General features: G+C 44.7%; 2 long non-coding RNA genes across 3 annotated transcripts; both read left to right on the top strand.

The window, feature by feature from the left end:
• Positions 1-2545: 2545 nt before the first annotated feature.
• On the top strand, positions 2546-3610 carry LOC142255172 (uncharacterized). Of its 2 annotated transcripts, XR_012727364.1 has the most exons (6): positions 2546-2633; positions 2799-2908; positions 2985-3069; positions 3176-3246; positions 3348-3439; positions 3536-3610. It is a non-coding gene; the product is annotated as an uncharacterized LOC142255172 (long non-coding RNA). The 2 variants fall into 2 exon arrangements; XR_012727363.1 differs by having other exon boundaries at positions 2584-2908.
• Positions 3611-3881: 271 nt separating this feature from the next.
• Positions 3882-18962, top strand: LOC142255173 (uncharacterized). Its single transcript, XR_012727365.1, has 3 exons — positions 3882-3940; positions 14671-14973; positions 17341-18962. It is a non-coding gene; the product is annotated as an uncharacterized LOC142255173 (long non-coding RNA).
• Positions 18963-23015: the final 4053 nt, after the last annotated feature.

Here is a 23015-nt window from a genome sequence, read left to right as displayed (position 1 = left end):
CTTTCTGTTTGCTCCGGTTCAGCGTGTGCGGGGGACGGGCCCAGCCAGAGTCCCTCCGTGTCGGCTACGACCGGCACCTTCAGTAATGAGGGACCCCGCTGTGACATGGCCTCCTCTGCCTCCTGGCAGCTGCATCCCCGTCGTGCCTCCGGTGCATCTTTGCTGACGGGCTCAGCCTTTGGCTTCTTCCATAGAAGCGGTTCAGGGTGGTCATGAGCTTCTGCTGCAGGTCGGTCCGCCGGGGCGGATTGGCAGGGTACCGCTACCGGTGGTGGTGGTAGCGGGCCTAGTGGCGGGGCAGCAGCAGCTAACGTGGGTAGCGGGAGAGGCAGCAGGGTGAACGGGTGTAGGCCGGGCCCCTCAGCCGCAGCGGCCGATCCCTCGGGAATACAGGGACGTGGGTCTCTTACCCGTTCCTCCAAATCTTCCTCCACCTCGCATCTCCACATAGCAGCCACCACTTCCACCATGTCGGCCTCCCACTCCTCTAGGAGGAGCTGCATGCGGACCTGCAGACGGCTGCTTAGCTGGGCGGTCCGGACTTCCACCCACGCCGCCATGCCGGGCGCAGGGACCACGGTGTTGTTGGTCGGACTCAGCACCTTTAGCAGCGGCCTCTTCCAGGAACCAATAAATGGCCGCAGGGTCCTGGCGTCCCTGCTTCTATAGCTGCGACTACATGCCGCCAGCCGCCATCGCGTCCCCCTTAGCTCTTTCCGGCCCTTCCTCTCTCGGGGCGGGGTTTTGGCCTTCGCGCCTCTACTGCTCGAGAAGACGCTCGAGCGGGAACTTTTCGCGCCAAAGATGGCGGCTTCTGAAATTTTTCTGCCGGATACCTCCGGCGGTAACAAGGCGCACCTCTACCAGACGGCAGAGCGGTAAGATCCTGTTCGTGACGCCAAGTTGTCGCGGGCGGGGAGGAGGGTGTCAGCACACCGCGCTCACCCCTTCTGCTCGGGTCCGGCAGCTGCTCCTGGTGGCTCGAGCTGTGGGCCGGATCCCGGGGTTTCTCGAGCGACACTCCTCGCCCGTGAGTGAAAGGGGGTGTTTGTTGGGTGTGGGGATTGTTATAGTTCGTGACGCCACCCACGGTTGTGGTGATTTCACCACCGCTGCTCTGTACGGGGCTCCCGGGGATGGTGATGCGGAGCAGCCAGGTGTTGTGTTGCCCCTCCGTGGGTAGGGGTGGTGATCCCGGGGCCCGGTGATGGAGAAGTGGGTGCGGGGCCTGATGGGCGCAGGGACGCGGGGGCAGCGCTGTGCCTTGCGGCACTGTGGTACTCACTCAGCCTGACACACGGACACAGTTTGTACGGTAAACCAAACGGCTGGTAGGACGGTCCCACAGACGGCTGCACCTGCACTCCCGGTAGGTGACGGTGATGTCCCTCTTCCTTGCACCTTTGTTTGACTTGTGGTAGCGGTGGATTCCCTCCGGTTACCCGCTCCCCGGCTGCAATCTGGGCCGGAGGAGCTCTACACTTTGCCCGCAGGCGCTGGCCCTGAGAAACTGGTGCCGTGGCGGTGGCGGTGTCTCTCTGCTTCAGGTTGGGCTGTTGCCTTCAATCGGGACTTGGTTGTTGGGGGATCTGCGTCCCCGTCACTGACGGATTTGGCAAATCTGGCGACTCCTAGCCTTGCCGGGGTCCGAGAGGCCCCTGCCCTGGTGCTGACTGTCCTTCGGAACACTGCTCCAGACCGCCGGGCACACAGCCAACGGGGTCCTTCCAGGAACTTCCAAACGGTCCCCCTCCAGACAGTCACCGCCGTCGCTGACCTTGCTGATCTGGCCCTCACAAAGCTGGACCCTTCAGGCTTCTTTCTCCTCTGTCACTTCACTTGCTTTTCTCCTTTTCCACTTCTCTACTTTCACTTTCACTTTCTCAACTCCTAAACTGAACTCTCCTCTTTACTCTTGCCCTGCCTGGGATAATCTGCCTGGTTACTTCCTGCCTCCAGAGTTGTGAGCTCCTCGGTGGGCGGAGCCAACCGCCTGGCCCACCCCCTGGTGTGCATCATCAGACTCCTGGAGGAAGGCAACAAGGATTTGTAGGTTAGCTGTGATGTGCCTACCTGGAGTGTGGGGTGTGGTGGTGTGTGACCTGTGTCCCCTGGCTTGCCCAGGGCGACACGCATGCTCAGTAGAGCAAGCAGGATCCTGTCTATCAGCATGCAGCGTTCACATGCCTTTGCATGCTGTTTAGTCAGGATCCAGCAATTTGCAGTATTTGGACGCAGCTCAAAAACGCTACAAGTAATGTTTTTGAAAAATGTTAAAAAACTGCAAGTCGCTGGATCCTCACTATAACGCACGCAAACGCAGGTGAACGCATGTTAACGCGAGTCCATTGCAAATGCATTGAAATGAAAACGCATTTGCACTGGATCCGCTTTTGCGTTAAAAAACGTTCATGACGGCTGTTAAAAAAACGTAGTGTGAAAGCAGCCTAATCATGCTGAGGTGAGGGAGGGAGGGAGGGAGTGTGTCTGGGTTGCCAGAGAAAGACGCGATTTCAGCGATTGATCCAAAGGGAGAAATTGGCCACAATCTGGTGCTGACAGGATGTGCTGGTTAGTGTGAGGGATTAATTCTGAAATAAAGAGGAAAGAAAGAAAGATGCTTGTAAATTCAAGTATGTAATGACATTTATTAATGTTCCCTTCTTCCAAAACCTGTAATGGTCATATTTCAGTAGCATTGTATAGCCTCATACCAGTCAATTGATCTTAGTGATGTTATTATTACCTGTATTTATGTACATTGCCTAGATTCTAATTTTCTTTCCTCTTTATTTCAGAATTAATCCCTCACACTAACCGTGCACCCAGCACATTTAAACGCAGATCACAGCACAGCTGAGCACCTCACCAGACGCCAGGGGCCCTCACACGGTTCACCTCTTCCATGGTAAGTTGTTTTCCCACATACCCCATTGTCCTTGTTAGGCATATGCCACATTATATTCTGTCTCTCTCTTCCTCAGTATGCCTGCATAGAGGCAAAGGTATTCCTAGCAACTGCTATACCTTTCCACTGTATTGTTCAATCCCTGTATCCTGGACACTGAGGTATGCATTCAGTAACCGTTTCATGACAGTCACCAGTTATTCTGACTGCCTGCCTTACATAAAAATCCATTCTATACCTAATACAAACACTATTATTTGTCTACAGCCCCTGACTATAGGCAACTTTAGATTCATTTTTCTGCATTTTCCTGCAAAGGTATTTAGTTACATGCTAAGGTAAGATGTCATCCCTCTCATATCATTATAACAGTACCTACTCACATCTGATTACAATCCCTCACCCGACCCCCCTTTTTCCCCTCTCTCCCTTGTAATAGTGCTGACTAATGTGCCAAATGCACTAGTTTGATTCAGCTATACTACATACAGACCTGGTTCCATATTGCTCTTTTTTGCAATCCATATACAGGTACATTTTTTCATTTTTTCATTTTTGTACACTGTAATATACTTTTCTCATGTGAAGACTTATAACATGACACTGATTATGTACAATATTGATTAGATTGTTATCCTGCCTTACCTTGACGGACACGAAAACGTGCACATAAGCAGAGGCGGTAGCCCTTTCTCATATACAGGTAGTGATCTCCTTCCTATTTGTTCCATTTCACTGAATAGCAACATATTCTATCACTGATATATCATATAATTATATATTTATATTCACATTTGTTATCCCCAGAATCATGATAACTATGATAAATTTCTATTACTGACTATCCTCATCTATCCTTATAACTAGGTACGTTGCATTCTTCTTCATTTAACTATTTCTATAACGTTTTTCTGACATCTTTCCTGACATCTTACTCTTTCCTTCTTGTGACATAATCACTTATGATAATCCCATATCTAGATATCCTCGCTCATACCAGCATTCTGCCCCAGGGATCTCCCACGTATTTAGGTGAGCCTCATTTTTCCATTTTTCCCATGTCACCTCGGCACTTATGCACTTACCTTCGGGTATTTCCCCCTTGTCCCACCGACTCACACCATTTATCATTTAATTTACTATTGCTTCTCCTCCCTCCCCCTTCCGTTTACTACAAACGATAATTGTCATTGTATACAATTTGTGCAGGTATCGATTTTTATTCTCCACTGATGTATTTTCTATGTTTCTATGTTTATGTATCCTTCTAGTCAGTCTGTCCGACCAGATGAAGGCCAAGGTTAGGCCGAAACGTTTTTAGGCGGACTCTCTGCAAATTGTACTATTATTCCCTTCTTCTGAAAAATAAAAATTGGAATATATATCAAGACTTTTTCTTGGACTTCATTTGGGAAACATAACAGTGTGCCGGGGATATCTCCTTTTTCTCTGTTTTTTTCCCCCTGAGCACCTGTAACAGGTGACGCTAGGTCCTCCCACACCCCCTCATAGCTGCCAATAAGTCCTAGATTAATCATGTCAGGCATCTCCACGAGATACCTTCCATGATTAATTTGTAAATTACAGTAAATAAACACACACAACTGAAAAATCCTTTATTAGAAATAAAAAACACAAACACATTCCCTGGTTCACCACTTTAATCAGCCTCAAAAAGCCCTCCATGTCTGGCGTAATCCAGGATGCTACAGCGTTGCTTCCAGCTCTGCTGCATGGAGGTGACCGGAGCTGCAGAAGACACAGCCAATCCTGTCACCTCCACGCAGCAAATGAAGAGAGCCGCGTGATCGGCTGAGCTGTTACTGAGGTTACCTGGATCCAGCGGTGGATGCAGCGGTGGCCGCAGGTAACCTCAGTGACAGCTTAGCTGATCGAGCTACTCACCGCCGCTCCGGTCAGCTCCACGCAGCAACTGAGGTTAGTATCGCGATCAGCTGAGCTGTCACTGAGGTTACCCGCGGCCACCGCTGCATCCACCGCTGGATCCAGGTAACCTCAGTGACAGCTCAGCCGATCACGCGGCTCTCTTCATTTGCTGCGTGGAGGTGACAGGAGCGGCGGTGTATTCTGCTGCTCCTGTCACCTCCATGCAGCAGAGCTGGAAGCGACGCTGGACCATCCTGGATTCCACCGGACATTGAGGGCTTTTTGGGGCTGATTAAAGTGGTGAACCAGGGAATGTGTTTGTGTTTTTTATTTCTAATAAGGGATTGTTCGGATGTGTGTGTTTATTTACTGTAATTTACAGATTAATCATGGAAGGTTTCTCCTGGAGACGCCTGACATGATTAATCTAGGACTTATTGGCAGCTATGGGCTGCCAATAACTCCTTATTACCCCGATTTGCCAACGCACCAGGGTAAATCGGAAAGAGCCGGGTACTGTCCCAGAACAGTCGCATCTAATGTATGCGGCCATTCTGGGCGGCTGCTGACTGATATTGTTAGGCTGGGGGGCTCCCCATAACGTGGAGCTCCCCATCCTGAGAATACCAGCCTTCAGCCGTATAGTTTTATCTGGCTGGTATTAAAATGGGGGGGGACCGCACGCCGTTTTTTTAAATTATTTATTTATTTCTATACTCCATAGTATATGGAAAAGGGGGAAAAACGGGTTTAAACCACGCTAAAAACCACAATGCAGGAATAATTAAGAAGTTTCTTTTTTATTTCAGCATTCCAACGCGTTTCGGAGACAAGGACCGTCTCCTTCCTCAGGGAAAAAAGAATCCTTTGGATTCTTTTTTCCCTGAGGAAGGAGACGGTCCTTGTCTCCGAAACGCGTTGGAATGCTGAAATAAAAAAGAAACTTCTTCATTAATCCTGCATTGTGGTTTTTAGCGCGGTTTAAACCCGTTTTTCCCCCTTTTCCATATACTTCTATTTTTCGGGGCCGCTGCTTTTAACCTTGCTGACACTCACAAGCGATCTAAGGAGTTGTGACTGGCACAACCATATCAGGTGAGTGTATTTTTCCTCCTTATCATTCAAGTTATATCGGGTAAGACCCTATTTGCGCTTTCTGTCTCCCCATCTCTAGTAACCACATATACTCCATAGTGACACGCCCACCAACTGCTGTGATTGGGTGCAGTGAGACACCTGTCACTCAGCGTGGGGGCGTGTCTCACTGCAACCAATCATAGGCGCCGGTGGGTGGGGAAAGCAAGGGAATACGAGATTGTTTAATGAGCGGCCGGCTTTTTCAAATTAGAAAAAGCCGCTGCAGCAGTGTGAATGCCGTGCACCGCCGGTGATCGGGGATCGGTGAGTATGAAAGAGGGGGGGACACTTCAGTCACTCGGGGGATTAGCGGTCACCGGTGAATCCTTCACAGGTGACCGCTAATCAGTACACGGCACACAGACAGAGCCGCGGCATGACAATGAAGTCGGGTGAAGTTCACCCGAGTTCATTCTCATCGCGCTCCTCTGTCTGCCGACAGTTTTCACGGTGGTTTTCACGGTTTTCGCGGATGTGTGTTTTAGGCCTGACAACGTCCCCAATGACTAGCTAGGTCATTCTGCAGGTCCAGATCGCTGTTGCGTCGTTGGCCAGGTCTGCCTGTTTGACAGCTCACCAGAGACTTTGTAGCGATCCTGGCCAGGTTGGGATCGCTGGTGGGATCGCTAGAAAGTCTCAGTGTGTAAAGCCCCCTTTCAATCCTGGTTGTTTACTCTTGGTCACCTTGTATAAAAGGCACTATTAGTATGTGTAAGGCAGGGAGGTCTTTACTGTATCTATGTATAACCATAATGGCATTTTAGCATTTGTTTGCTTAAGGTTGATGTGAAGCTGTAGAACATCTATAAGTATATTGTAGATTGATCACAATTATGAATATAGTTGAATATAGAATCTGTTTTTAGCACTATTATGTGTCATACTGATCATGTTCCCAGAGAAATACAGAACGTAAGTTTAGTCTCCTATGTTTCCTAGGTGTGCAATTTAATGCAGGACATCCTGGAGACATATAGAGAATACTCCAGTTCCGGTTTGAAACATAATTTGCGATCCATGCTATCTATGCACTGTTGGCTGCCATACTTGTTCCGGCCGCTGGAACGCATATTGCTTTCCATATCTATCACATGATATTGGTTGCCAGACTAGTTCCGGCTGGTGTTACGCATATTGTGTTCCACTGACACAAACATCGGTCACTCAGGTACTTCCGGGATTACACTTGGCGGCGGCTCCATATCAAAAGCTCCAACAGTCTCTGCTTATCATCACCTTGTTAACATAGGTATGAAATCTGATCAGGAGGTCTGATTTAATTAGTTTCCTTCCTGGTTGGACAATTACATGTTCTGGAGCACGTATATATATATATATCCCCTCAATGATCTCTTGTGGCATTATCCTGATGAAGCCAGCTTGACTGATGCAACGCGTCGGGTTCTTCTACTTCCATCCTGACCCTTTTACCTGGTCCCTGGTAATGCAACCTGGGACGCACTTCAGGCCTCGGGCTCTATTTTTGAACTCGGCTATTCAGAATATCATCAGAGATGGTGCTGTTTCCGGGAGTGTTTCTGGACTCCCTCTGGTGGCTAGTACTGGTAGTGAGTCTGATTCTGCATCTGTCGCTCAGAAAGGTGTTGGAGATTATTGCTGTTTCAGGAAGCCTATGGAGTCCAGCCTAGTGGAATATAGGAAGGCAGTCTCTGTCTAACCTTTGCTGGCGATAATTGTTTCTGCTGCACGTTAAGATGTCCTGAATTTGTCCTCCAGCTTTTAGGCTTTTGTCTTTCCTTGTAGGTTTTGTTTTGCCTTTTTTCAGCGCCTTTTTGGATATTCCAGGAATGATTTCCACAAAGGTTTTTCGTTCCTTTGCATCGGTTTTGTTTCTATATCATCCTGAGTCTGCATCTATGCCTGATAAGTATTTTGTTCTCTTAGTCTGGGCTTGGTTAAAGGCTGAATTTGCACTGAAGGGTGTTTCTGCTTAATCTATGTCTTTTTCTAAATCTGTGTTTGAGAATATTCCCTTTTTGTTTCTTGCAAGTGAATAAGTGCTGTTCCTGCACTATTTTTGGAGGACTATTTATTATCAGCAAGAAAGGGAGTTTTTAATCTCTGTTTGATCAGAAGGTCTTGTATTTTTGTATCTCATGAGTTTTTGTAGTTGTGTTTGTAGTTAAGATCTTTTCTATTATATTTGCATTTTCTACTCAAATGTATTTGCACAAGAGTTCCTGATATAGTGGGAGGAAGATGGTGTGATCTTTAACCCCTTCACCCCCGGCCACTAAAACACCCTAATGACCGGGCCATTTTTTGCAATTCTGACCAGTGTCACTTTGACAGGTTATAACTCTGGAACGCTTCAACGGATCCTGGCGATTCTGACATTGTTTTTTCGTGACATATTGTACTTCATGTCAGTGGTAAATTTAGGCCGATATTTTTTGCGTTTATTTGTGAAAATTTAGGAAATTGTGCGAAAATTTCGCAATTTTCAAACTTTGAAAATTTATGGCCATAAATCTGAGAGATATGTCACACAAAATAGTTACTAAATAACATTTCCCACTTGTCAACTTTACACCAGCGCAATTTTCGAAAGAATTTTTTTTTTTCGTTGGGAAGTTAGAAGGGGTTAGAAGGGGTTAGAAGGGGTTCATCAGCAATTTCTAATTTTTCCAACAAAATTTACAAAATATTTTTTTTAGGGACCACATCACATTTGAAGTGACTTTGAGAGGCCGAGGTGACAGAAAATACCAAAAAGTGACCCCATTCTAAAAACTGCACCCCTCACACTGCTCAAAACCACATCCAAGAAGTTTATTAACCCTTTAGGTGCGTCACAGGAACCAAAGCAATGTGGAAGGAAAAAATGAAAATTTTACTTTTTAACACAAAAATGTTACTTTAGCCATAAAATTTTCATTTTTACAAGGGAGAAAAGAGAAAGTGCACCCTACAATTTATTATGCATTTTCTCCTGAGTACGCTGATACCCCATATGGGGTAAAAATCAATTGTTTGGGTGCACGGCAGAGGTCGAAAGGCAAGGAGCGCCATTTGAATTTTTGAACACAAAATTAGCTGCACTCATTAGCGGACGCCATGTCGGGTTTGAAGACCCCCTGAGGTGCCTAAACAATGGAGCTCCCCCACAAGTGACCCCATTTTGGAAACTAGAGCCCTCAAATATTTTTTCTAGATGTTTGATGAGCACTTTGAACACCTGGGGGCTTCACAGAAGTTTATAACGTTGAGCCGTGAAAAGAAAAAAAAAAATTTTTACCACAAAACTGTTGCTTCAACTAGGTAGCTTTTTTTTCACAAGGGTATCGGGAAAAAATGCAACATAAAATGTATTGTCCATTTTCTCCTGAGTACGCAGATACCTCATATGTGGTGGAAATCAAATGTTTGGACACACGGCAGTGCTCGGAAGGCAAGGAGCGCCATTTGAATTTTTGAACGCAAAATTAGCTGCACTAATTAGCGGACGCCATGTCGGGTTTGAAGACCCCCTGAGGTGCCTAAACAATGGAGCTCCCCCACAAGTGACCCCATTTTGGAAACTAGAGCCCTCAAATATTTTTTCTAGATGTTTGATGAGCACTTTGAACACCTGGGGGCTTCACAGAAGTTTATAACGTTGAGCCGTGAAAAGAAAAAAAAAAAATTTTACCACAAAACTGTTGCTTCAACTAGGTAGCTTTTTTTTCACAAGGGTATCGGGAAAAAATGCAACATAAAATGTATTGTCCATTTTCTCCTGAGTACGCAGATACCTCATATGTGGTGGAAATAAAATGTTTGGACACACGGCAGTGCTCGGAAGGCAAGGAGCGCCATTTGAATTTTTGAACGCAAAATTAGCTGCACTAATTAGCGGACGCCATGTCGGGTTTGAAGACCCCCTGAGGTGCCTAAACAATGGAGCTCCCCCACAAGTGACCCCATTTTGGAAACTAGAGCCCTCAAATATTTTTTCTAGATGTTTGATGAGCACTTTGAACACCTGGGGGCTTCACAGAAGTTTATAACGTTGAGCCGTGAAAAGAAAAAAAAAAAATTTTACCACAAAACTGTTGCTTCAACTACGTAGCTTTTTTTTTCACAAGGGTATCGGGAAAAAATGCAACATAAAATGTATTGTCCATTTTCTCCTGAGTACGCAGAAACCTCATATGTGGTGGAAATGAAATGTTTGGACACACGGCAGTGCTCGGAAGGCAAGGAGCGCCATTTGAATTTTTGAACGCAAAATTAGCTGCACTAATTAGCGGACGCCATGTCGGGTTTGAAGACCCCCTGAGGTGCCTAAACAATGGAGCTCCCCCACAAGTGACCCCATTTTGGAAACTAGAGCCCTCAAATAATTTTTCTAGATGTTTGGTGAGCACTTTGAACACCTGGGGGCTTCACAGAAGTTTATAACGTTGAGCCGTGAAAAGAAAAAAAAAGTTTTTTACCACAAAACTGTTGCTTCAACTAGGTAGCTTTTTTTTCACAAGGGTATCAGGAAAAAATGCACCATAAAACGTATTGTCCATTTTCTCCTGAGTACGCAGATACCTCACATGTGGTGGAAAGTAATTGTTGGGCGCATGGCGGGGCTCAGAAGAGAAGGGCACCATTTGACAGCAAAATTGATTGGAATCATTAGCGGACGCCATGTCACGTTTTTAGACCCCCCCCATGGTGCCTAAACAGTGGAGCTCCCCCACAAATTACCCCATTTTGGAACTAGACCCCTCAAGGAATTTATCTAGATGTTTATTGACCCCCTTGTACCCCCAGGGGCTCCACTGAAAGTTGATAACGTTGAACCGTGAAAATTATTTATTTTTTTTAAAAAAAATGTTTTAAATTTTTGCAGCAACAAGGTAGTTTTTTTTTTCTCTTTTTACAACGGTATCAGGAAAAAATGCACCATAAAACGTATTGTGCAATTTTTCCCGAGTACGCAGATACCTCACATGTGGTGGAAATCAATTGTTTGGGCGCATGGCGGGGCTCAGAAGACAAGGAACGCCATTTGACTTTTCAAACGCACAGACGCAGTGCACTGATCGGCCGATGCAGGAGCCACGGTTGGATGAGATACAAAAAGCGCTGGGGATACGGAAAAAAAAAAAAAAGTCACGCCAAAAATTGAGCAGGGATGTTGATCCGCGCTCAGCGGGACGCACGGACAGATGCGATACTTTTTTTTCCGTATCCCCGACACTTTTTGTATTGCATCAGTCCGTGCGTCCCGCCGAGCGCTGATCAGGGATGCACATAACGGATCGGCATCCCTGCTCAATTTTTGGCGTGACTTTTTTTTCCGTATCCCCGATGCTTTTTGTCACGCCAAAAATTGAGCAGGGATGCCGATCCGTTATGTGCATTCCTGATCAGCGCTCGGCGGGACGCACGGACAGATGCGATACAAAAAGCGTCGGGAATACGGGAAAAAAAGTCCCGCCGAAAACTGACCACGGATGCAGATACGTTATCTGCATCCCTGATCAGCGCTCGGCGGGACGCACGGACGCATGAGGTGTAAAAATAGAAAGGGGATAGAGGAAAAAAAAAAAAGTTATACTCACAGTACCCAGAGGATTAGCAGGAGGAAGAGCTTTACAGCAGCAGCCAGCAGGCAGGAAGTTGGACAGCTCAGCAGAAGACCCAGGAAGAAGGACCCAGCGATGGAGGCAGATGTGATCGGCCGGTGAAGACAGGTAAGAGGACATCGGGGGGACAGCAGAGGGGGACGGGGACAGCAGAGGGAGAAGGGGACAGCAGAGGGGGACGGGGACAGCAGAGGGGGACAGCAGAGGGGGAGGGGGAGAGCAGAGGGGGAGAGCAGAGGAGGGAGATACCGGAGGAGCTGCAGAATAGAGATCACGGGGGAGGCCGGCAGATTGGGATGTCGGGGGGCAGACTGGGATGTCTGGGGGCAGACCGGGATGTCTGGGGGCAGACCGGGATGTCTGGGGGCAGACCGGGATGTCTGGGGGCAGATCGGGATGTCTGGGGGGGCAGATCGGGATGTCGGAGGACAGATCGGGATGTGGGGGGGCAGATTGGGATGTCGGGGGGGCAGATTGGGATGGCGGGGGGCAGATCGCAGGGGGGCATGGGCAGGGGCCATTACGGGAGCGCGCAGGAGCAAATCACAAGAGCGCGCAGGGGCTGCCAGAGAGCAGGGGAGGAGGGATACCAGAGGAGCTGCAGAATAGAGATGGCGGGGGGCAGATCGGGATGTCGGGGGGCAGATCGGTATGTCAGGGGGGCAGATCGGGATGTCGGGGGGGCAGATCGGGATGTTGGGGGGGGGGCAGATCACAGGGGGGCACGTGCAGGGGCTGCAAGGTGAGCACAATACTCACCGCTCCCGCTCCTGCTCCGTGACGTGACAGCAGCGGCAGCAGTAGCGGTGGTGTGGTACCACTAGTACCAGCCAGTGCTGCACGCTGCAGACATGTTGGGGGAGGGTCCCCAGACCAGCACAGGCCTGGGGAGGGCGGCCACCGGCAGATCAGACCGCCCCACTGCACACTGATTGGAGCGATTGCGCGTCATCGCACGATCGCTCCAATCAGTGCTGCAGGGGGGGGCCACGGTGTCTACTTGCTTCCAGCCAATGATCGGAGCTGCTGCAGCCCCGGTCCTAGCTTGATTTTACAAGATCACACTATTTTTGGCATTTTTTTTTGCCGAAAACAGCGTGATCAATGTGATTGGCGGTTCCGATTTGAACAGCCAATCACATCGATCGCCTATGGGGGGTGGCGATGCCACCCCCCCTGGGGTCAAGCAAAGGTCCCCTGCTGTAAGAAACAGCAGGGGACATCATTTGAAAGCCGTTGCTATGGCCACGGCAATCAAATGAAGTTTAGGCAGTAAAATTACGTCCCTGGTCGTTAAGTCACGTTAAAATAGGACGTAATTTTACTGCCCGCGGTCGTGAAGGGGTTAAGGAAATTTTTTATTATCAGATGTTGATATTATTCAGGGTTTTTACTGGCTGCAACCAGTAATTATCCTATACTTTTGCATCTAGCTAGCAGGGCCTCACTTTGCTTAATTCTATATCTACCATCTGTGTGTTGTTTTTTCTTACATCACTGTCATTATATGTTGGGGGCTTTGACTTTCCTTTGGGGCTGCTCTGAGGCAAGTCAGGCTTCCTCATTCCATCTTTGAGGTTGGTTAGTTCTCCGACGGTGATGAGGCATCGAGGATTGTTAGGAACGCTCCACCGCTACTTCTAGTTCTGTTTGTGTAGTCAGTGGATTGCAGCCAGCTAAGTTTCCATCTACTCTGGTGTATTATCTTCTACCATTTTTTATGGAATTTTTCTAAGATCTTTTGTGGTCTCCTGCCCATAACAGTATCACTGGCCACACAAAAAATAGGTACTCAAAAGAAGAGAATTTTTTTTTATTCTGTTTATTTTTCCTCTTTTTCTCTGGGCCACGTAGGAGATCTTCTGTTATCATGGATATTGATCAGTTAGCTGATCATGTTAGTCATCTTGCTGCTGAGGTTCAGGGAATATCTGCTTATCTTACTCAGAGTCCTGTATTAGAACATAAAATCCCTATTCCTGAACTGTTCTCAGGGTATAGAGCTAAATTTTTGAATTTGAAAAATAATTGTAAATTATTTTTTGCATTAAGACCTAATTCCTCAGGGAGTTCCGTGCAGCAGGTCAAGATTGTTATCTCATTTTGCAAGGTGACCCTCAGGACTGGGCCTTTTCTTTGGTTCCTGGAGTACTGTTATTGATAATATGGATTCTTTTTTTCAGGCCTTGGGATTGTTGTATGATGGACCTAATGTTGTTGATCAAGCTGAGAGGGCCTTGTTGGCCTTGTCCCAGGGTCAGGATTTGGCTGAATTATTTTGTCAGAAGTGTAAAAAGTGGGCTGTCCTCACTAGTTGGAATGATGATGGTCTTGCGGCACTCATTAGGAAGGGTCTGGCGGATACAGTGAAGGATGTAATGGTAGGATTTCCTATTCCTACTGGTCTCAATGAGTCTATGACATTGGCCATCCAGATTGATAGACGTTTGCGCAAGCGTAAAACATTACAAGCTGATGAATTGGTGAAGGAAAAGTTTTGTGAACCTATGCAGTGTGATAGGGTTCTATCTAATGTTGAGTGACAGATTTTTAGAAGGAGAAATAAGCTTTGCTTCTATTGTGGGGATGCTTCTTATACTATTGCTATATGCCCTAAGCGAGAGAGAAGATCTGCTCGTTCATATAATGTATGGTGGGTACCATAACTAAATTCCTGTTGTCAGTTTCTTTAATTTGTTCTCTATCCTCGTTTTCTGCTATAGCTTTTCTTGATTCAGGGGCCATTTTGAACTTGATGTATTTTAAATTTGCTAAAAGGTGTGGTTTTCCTTTGGCACCTCTTCAAACTTCTATTCCTTTAAAGGGGATTCATGCTACTCCTCTTGCTCAGAATAAGCCCCAGTTTAGGATTCAGGTAACTATGAGGGTTGAACCAGGTCATCAGGAGGAATGCAAATTTTTAGTATTGCATAACTTACATGATGATTTGGTGTTGGGATTCCCTTGGTTGCAGACCCATAATCTGGTTCTAGATTGGAGATCTTTGTGTGTTGTTAGTTGGGGCTGTCAATATAGGCATTATGACCTCTCTATTTTGTCTATTTCTTCTAAAGTAGCTGGAGTAGCTGAATTTTTGTCTGATTTCATTGATGTGTTTACTGAGACTAAATCTGACTTTTTACCTCCCCATAGGGAATGTGATTGTGCTATCGAATTATTGCCGGAATACAAATTTCCTAAAGGAAGGATTTTCAATTTGTCAGTTTTGGAAAGAGGTCTCACCTTTTCTCCCTCCTCAACCTCTGGACAAATTTGTTGCTGTTAAAGACATCCACTTGTTTTCACGGAAGTTAATTCTTCGTCGCTTACATTGTAAGTCTAGCGGGGGTGAGATGTTTAACACAGAGGCTGAGAAAGAGGCATTAGAGGCTTTGGAATCTTTGGCCTTGGAGAGTGATGATAGTACCATTAATAAATTCCCGACACATTTGTGGGGTAGGTCTAAGAACTTTCCTTTCCTCTCTCTTTGTCCAGCGGTGGAAATGTTCACCAAGCTTGTAATTAATGATATTGAGCAGATGCCTTTTAAAAATTTCTCATTAAAACCTAACTTAACATCTGAGGAAAGAAAGGCGTTAAAGGACCTGGGCTAACTACGGGGGGTTCTATTCAAACCTGCTGACAAAGGCGGAAACCTCGTGGTTTGGCCCATGGACCTTTATGAGAAACAGGCATATAGACTATTGGGAGATACTAGATGTTATAGGATTTTACCCAGCAATCCTACTGCCCAATACCAGGGCAGGTTGGTGGATATCTTAGAAAGGGCCTTCAATGAGGGTTTGATACTGAAGAAATTCCTGGAGGCAGTTAAGAGATTACATCCACGCCTACCCACCATGTACCTGATCCCTAAGATACATAAAAACCCGTCTGATCCACCGGGAAGACCAATCATATCAGGTAATGGTAGCCTTTGTGAACTCGTCTCCGTCACCTTTGATCATTTCCTCAAGCCCATTGTAGCTACTCTACCTTCATATATAAAAGATACTACCTCAGCTCTTCGGAGAATCGGGAATATACATGTGGAGGAGGGAATGATCATGGTGACGGCAGATGTTGAATCGTTGTACACCTCGATTCATCATAAAGATGGTCTTAGAGCGGTGGAGTGGTTTCTCCGCACCAGCAATCTTGACGCATCCACTGCTGAACTACTTCTGACACTGCTGGAATGCGTATTAAGTCATAATTTTTTCACCTTTAATAAAAAAAAATTTCTACAGTTACAAGGTACTGCGATGGGGGCCTCATGTGCCCCCTCGTATGCTAATTTATTTTTGGGATTTTGGGAAAGACACATTTTTTTGGGTGAAGATTTGCCAGCGGTGTCGAAGGTTCAGGAGTGGATGCGTTATATAGATGACGTATGGTTTTTGTGGATGGGTACCAGTCAGGAGCTGGACAGGTTCATGATGGATTTAAACACCAATGAGCAAAATATAAAACTGACTTACAAACGTGGAACCCAACTGTAATTTTTGGATATTATGGTCAGCATAGATAGTAATGGGAATATTGCTACAGACATGTACCGCAAGCCTACGGCTACGAACTCGCTGCTACATGCGTCCTCCTCTCACTTGCCCTCAACTATACGAGGTATACCTGGGGGCCAATTTCTGAGGGCCAGAAGATTATGCTCCACCATGTATAACTTCAAAAAACAGGCGGGTGACATAGCACGTAGGTTTGCGGAGCGTGGATATAGTCAACGTAACATCAAAAGTGGATATGGGAAGGCTCTCAAAAGTAACAGAGATGATCTGTTATATGGTACCCGTGTTAAACAGGATAAAATCTCAGATGGTACAACTCGTATTATCACCACATACAACTCAAGATGGAGAGAGATGAAATCTATCATAGATAAACATTGGAGGGTACTTATGATGGACCCTATTTTGAAAAGAGAGTTGTCACAGACAACACAGATGGTGGCGAGATGGTCGCGAAATTTGCGCGACATTCTCATTCACAGCCATTATGAGACTAATCCGGTTAAAAAATCAAATCTTTTACCGGCAATCCCCTGAATGGCTTCTATCCATGTGGCCTGTGTAAGGCGTGCGGCAATTGTGTAAAGACTAAGATATTTAAAAATCATGACGGATCTAGAACGTATGATATACGGAAGATACTGAATTGTTCGTCTAGTGGTATTATATACCAAGCTGAATGCCAATGTGCGAAAATCTATATAGGGCTAACTACACGAGAATTTAAAGTCCGAGCCCTTGAACATCTTAAAGATATTCGCAATGCGCAGACAGCCAAAGATCTATCTACTTTAAAAACATTGCCGCGCCATTTTCACAGACTGCATGGATGTAACCCCAGGGAGTTGAAATTTCGGGTCATTGATCAGGTCAGTTTGGGCCCAAGGGGGGGTGATTTAGGCCTGAATGCAAATGGATATACCGTCTTGGTTCCATGACCCCTCAAGGACTCAACGAAAGTAATGGCTTCAGTTCTTTTCTATGATCAGATGATTTCCCACTTGTAGATTACTATATTGAGAGATATAGGTGAAAGTAGTGGTCTAACACCTCCGGTGGAAGTGAAGGTTTAGATAAACTACAGTGGGATTCTGCTCTACTCCATCTTTAGTTATGAACATGTATATATATATGTATATATGTACATGTGAATATTACAAGCAAGTAAATATAGGAGGGAATACTATTTAGGTCTATAATAAGGTCTGATAGGCCTATATTGTCAGTGGATTGTTTTTATGGGTGGGTTATGTTTTTAAGTGTTGGTTGATTTTAACTTTTTTCATTTGATTTATTCTAGCCAAGGAATTAGTGTCGCTTGTTGTGCATGACTGCATTGATGGAAGTGGGATGACATATACAGCGACTCATGTATCGCAATCTATAACATCGGATATAATATAATATTCCTGAGAAGCTTCAGCAATAAACCTTGATGGAAAAGAAAAAGTAAAAAGAAAAATAAAGAAATGTGTATTTGGCATAACTAATTTATGACGTCCTGTGCATATGAAATTTGGAAATGATATACAGCTGCAATGTATGAGCTCTGATATATTGGTGGTAAATGATGTCTGAGATATACTATAAGCTGGCTTCCACTATATTATCTTGTTGGATGAAAAAGAAAGAAATGTGTGTTTGACATAAATAATATATGACATCCTGCGTATATGGATTTTGAAATGATGTATAGCTGTTAATTATATGCTTGATATATCCGCAGTAAATGATGTCAGTTGTATAATATATGCCGGCTTTTCTATTATTATCATTACTTACTGCTGTATGCTGAATTAGAATACTGTACATGCAAAAGGACGTCCTTACAGTTATGTAATAATGGATGTAAAATTCTTTTTCTGATAGATATGGAATCTATATTTTGGAATCTATTGATGCTTGTGTCATATGGGGGGATTACTGATACAGCGATGATTTATTACAATTTATAGATTATTGGTTGTGATACATGTGATTATTTATCATGGCTGTAGTAGTCACCCTCCCATTATATTTTGTATTTTGTCTATATGGAATACCGAGGTTAAGGTCCGTATGCGCTGTATTGGCTATACGTAGAATCTATTACATATGAGTGCTAGTCTAAAATGTGACATCATTGCCGGCAGCGCGCATGCTCTGTTTTTCCGCTCCTCAGACTTCCTGGCGTGCGTACATTATGTGCCCTAGAGCGTAATGATGTTTGCGGGTCAGCGCGCGCAGCCCGGAAGTCTCTTTATAATGAGGAAGTGGCAACATCGTCATGCGCCTGAGCATACCGGAAGTAGCTTACGCTACGTAATGATGAAAGCACACTACAACACTGCCGTTGGCTGGATCACAATATATAAACACAGACGTTCCCCCACCCTGACACGCCCCCTTTTGATAAAGCGAGTGGCGAAACGTACGTCAGGGGTGGAGGGACGCATGGCCAGATAATCCATTGTACAATGTAAGTAATTTTCAATTCTCTGAGTGCTAGTCATTGACTAATTAGTGGCATTATTCCGCGGTGTTATGCTATATAGACAGTCTTGTACTTGTTTAGTTGGATGATAGAGATCTTGTTGCTAAATCAGTGTGACAGGGTGGGATGATTTACCTGGGGTTGGTAGGATGTGGCGTGGCACTTATGATGGCAGTGTCGGTTTCTATTGTATAGAATATCAGCTTGTGCTGAGGATTCACAAGCAATAGGTAAGCCGATCCGGCCATATATGTGGCCTGCTGCCCTATATCATTGCTCTAGGAAAAGGTCATTGTACCCTCCCTACCTTAGTATTTGCCACACTGAAGTAGCAAAGTAGTAGATGGTACTGATTTTAGATTTTACTGTTCTATATGAAACCTTATAACTACATAATTCAGCACAAGATAGAAATGATGTGTAGATATTCTGGAACCATGTGCCCCCCAGGTGGCTCTCTTGTTTAAATTGTTAATTGAATGAGTTTATTGAGAATAAAATGAGATTTCATAATAAATGGTATTGATTCACTTCTTTCTTGGTCGGTATTCCGGAGCCAAGTTGTGGTAGTTTTATCTTACTGAAGTGTGTATAGGTATTGGACTTAGGTAATTAACTATGAGGGTTGAACCAGGTCATCAGGAGGAATGCAAATTTTTAGTATTGCATAACTTACATGATGATTTAGTGTTGGGATTCCCTTGGTTGCAGACCCATAATCCGGTCCTAGATTGGAGATCTTTGTGTGTTGTTAGTTGGGGCTGTCAATGTAGGCATTATGACCTCTCTATTTTGTCTATTTCTTCTAAAGTAGATGGAGTAGCTGAATTTTTGTCTGATTTCATTGATGTGTTTACTGAGACTAAATCTGACTTTTTACCTCCCCATAGGGAATGTTATTGTGCTATCGAATTATTGCCAAAATCCAAATTTCTTAAAGGAAGGATTTTCAATTTGTCAGTGCCTGAACATGATGCTATGAGGAATTATATTAAAGAGTCATTGGAGAAAGGTCATATTAGACCGTCATCTTAACTCCATGGTGCAGGCTTTTTCTTTGTGGCCAAGAATGATAGATCATTAAGACCCTGCATTATCGCCTGCTTAATAAAATCAATGTGAAATATCAGTATCCATTGCCTCTTGTGTCAGACTTGTTATCTAGAGTAAAGGATGCTAAATGGTTTACCAATCTTGACCTTAGGGGGGGCGTATAATCTTATTCGAATTAAGGAGGGTCATGAATGGAAGACAGCTTTTAACAACTCTGAGGGGCATTTTGAGTACCTAGTGATGCCTTTTGGGCTCACTAATGCCCCCTCCATCTTCCAGTCATTCATGAATGATATTTTGCGGGAGTTTATTGGCAAATTTCTGGTTGTATATTTGGATGATATTTTGATCTTCTCTGATGATGAGGGGGTTTCATGTTAAACAGGTTTGTACGGTTTTTCAGGTACTCAGGGAAAATGTATTGTATGTTAAGGGATCTAAGTGTCTCTTCGGTGTACAAAATATTTCATTTTTGGGGTTTATTTTGTCCCCGTCTTCTATTGGGATGGATCCGGTCAAGGTTCAAGCCTTTCATAACTGGGTTCAGCCCATATCTTTGAAGTTCCTTCAGAAATTTTTGGGCTTTGCTAATTTCTATCGAAGATATGTAGCCAATTTCTCTAGTATTGTTAAGCCTTTGACCGATTTGACTAAGAAGGGGGCGGATGTTGAGAATTGGACTCCGAAGGCTATTAAGGCCTTTCAAGAGCTTATGGAGAGGTTCACCTCTGCTCCAGTCCTGAGGCAACCTGATACTTCTCTTCCATTTCAAGTGGAGGTTGATGCCTCAGAGATTGGAGCAGAAGTTGTTTTGTCTCAAAGAGATCCTGTAACTTCTAAAATGAAACCTTGTACTTTTTTTTCTTGGAAATTTTCTCCATCTGAACGAAACTATGATGTGGGTAATCGGGAATTATTGGCTATTAAGTGGGCTTTTAAAGAATGGAGACTTTGGTTGGAAGGGGCGAGACATCAAATTGTGGTGCTCACCAATCATAAAAATCAGACTTATCTTGAATCAGCCAAGAGACTGAATCCTAGGCCGGCTAGGTGGGCCTTATTTTTTACTCCCTTTGATTTTGTGTTCTCTTTTCTTCTGGGTACCAAGAATGTTAAAGCTGATGCCCTCTCTAGAAGTTTTTTGGCTTGTTCACTTGATGTCAGTGAGCCATCTGCCATCTTAAATGATGGTGTGGTTCTCTCTGCTATTTCACCCGATTTAAGGTTAGAACTTGAAAAGTTGCAGAGGGAGAAACCTGAGAGATTTCCTGTAAGAAAATTGTATGTTCCAGATCAGTGGAGAAGTAGAGTGATGTCCGAGGTTCATTGCTCGGTCTTGGCTGGTCATCCAGGGATTTTTGGTACTAGGGATTTGGTGAGCAGGTCTTTTTGATGGCCTTCTTTATCTAAGGATGCTAGGGGTTTTGTGCAATCTTGTGAGATTCTCTCAAGATCCAAGCCTTGTTGCTCACATTCTAGTGGGTTGTTGTCACCATTGCCTGTACCCAGGAGACCTTGGACTTATATTGCTATGGATTTTATTTTGGATCTTCCGGTTTCTCAAAGGATGACGGTTATTTGGGTTATTGGTGATAGATTTTCTGAGATGGTCCATTTGGTACCATTGCCCAAGTTACCGTCTTCTTCAGAGTTGGTTCCTTTATTTTTTCAACATGTGGTTCGTTTCCATGGGATTCCTGAGAATGTTGTGTCGGATAGAGGGGTTCAGTTTGTGTCTAGGTTTTGGAGAGCATTTTGTTCCAAATTGGGAATTGAGTTGTCCTTCTCTTCTGCTTGTCATGTTCAGACCAATGGTCAGACTGAGAGAACAAACCAGACTTTGGAAACTTATTTGAGGTGTTTTGTATCTGTGGATCAGGATGACTGGGTTTCTTTTTTGCCATTGGCAGAGTTTGCTCTTAATGATAGGGCTAGCTCTGCTACTTCGATGTCTCCTTTTTTCTGTAATTTTGGTTTTCACCCTAGGTTTTCTTCTGGGCAGGTTGAGGATTCAATGAAGAAAAAACAAAAAAGTCAGCTCAATTCAAAATGGCATGTATTATAAGATATGCACTGCACTAAAATTCCAAACTGTACTATTATATAATTTGAGATTTTTGGCACAAAAATTGCAATTTCTTGAGCTCTTTGGGGCAGTCCTACTCTAAAATATTTTTATATAAAATGTGCCATATGGCCTCACATATGAAAAAGTAGAACTGTTCTTATCAGCACTTACTTGGTGTTTTTCAATCCCATACCCATGACTGAATCATGGCTGTAGGGGGGACAGGCCCAAGTAAATGCTGCATGAAATAAATAGCCTGTGGACAGGGTTTGATGGCTGAATGTGAACAGCAAATTAGCTGGACCGGATAGGAAATTGAAAAAGACAAACTTAAAACATAACTTTTACTTTATGTGCGGAAAAAGTGAACAATGGCTCACAAGATTAAAACCAAGGTAGCAAAGATCCAACCATATGGACCAAAATGGGCTAAACAAAACACGTAGGCCCAAATACGGACTGCCTCAGTTGGTGTAAAGCAAGGTGGATTAAATCACACAGTACATATATAATGGTAGCTCCGACTAAGGTAGAATCATAAGCACACAGTATAATATATTAATTTCACAACCCCATTCAGGGGAGAATATAAACTTGTGTGTCACAGGCAGATACTCCGGTAACCATGGAAACCGTAAAAAATAATAAATCCCACATTAAATGGGAACGATATTACCAGGTCCAGAGATCATACGCGGGTATTGGTGCAGGTTATCGGCTCATGCAGGGGGCTGTCAATCAGCACATCAAAATCCCATAGAGACCTAAACCTGTATCAGGCATATAGTTGTAAATACCCACTCCCAATGTTTCAAATGTGGATCATCAGGGGAGTCCAAGTTGGATATAGAGGAGGGCTGTCACTAGGTATCTCCACAATATGACAATCCGCAGATGCACAGGTCACGCACAATGGCGCATATCAAGACCCGATTCAAAGATTGGCGGCAATCTTTGAATCGGGTCTTGATATGCGCCATTGTGCGTGACCTGGGCATCTGCGGACTGCCATATTGTGGAGATACCTAGTGACAGCCCTCCTCTATATCCCACTTGGACTCCCCTGATGATCCACATTTGAAACGTTGGGAGTGGGTATATGGAACTATATGCCTGATATGGGTTTAGGTCTCTATGGGATTTTGATGTGCTGATTGACAGCCCCCTGCATGAGCCGATAACCTGCACCAATGCCTGCGTATGATCTCTGGACCTGGTAAGACCATTCCCATTTAATGTGGGATTTATTTTTTTTTACGGTTTCCATGGTTACTGGAGTATCTGCCTGTGACACACAAGTTTATATTCTCCCCTGAATGGGGTTGTGAAATTAATATATTATACTGTGTGCTTATGATTCTACCTCAGTCGGAGCTACCAT

Source organism: Anomaloglossus baeobatrachus, chromosome 10 (genome assembly GCF_048569485.1).
Source record: "Anomaloglossus baeobatrachus isolate aAnoBae1 chromosome 10, aAnoBae1.hap1, whole genome shotgun sequence".
Taxonomy (NCBI): domain Eukaryota; kingdom Metazoa; phylum Chordata; class Amphibia; order Anura; family Aromobatidae; genus Anomaloglossus; species Anomaloglossus baeobatrachus.
The sequence above is the reverse complement of the archived record's forward strand: the minus strand, read 5'-3'. Positions and strand labels throughout refer to the sequence as shown.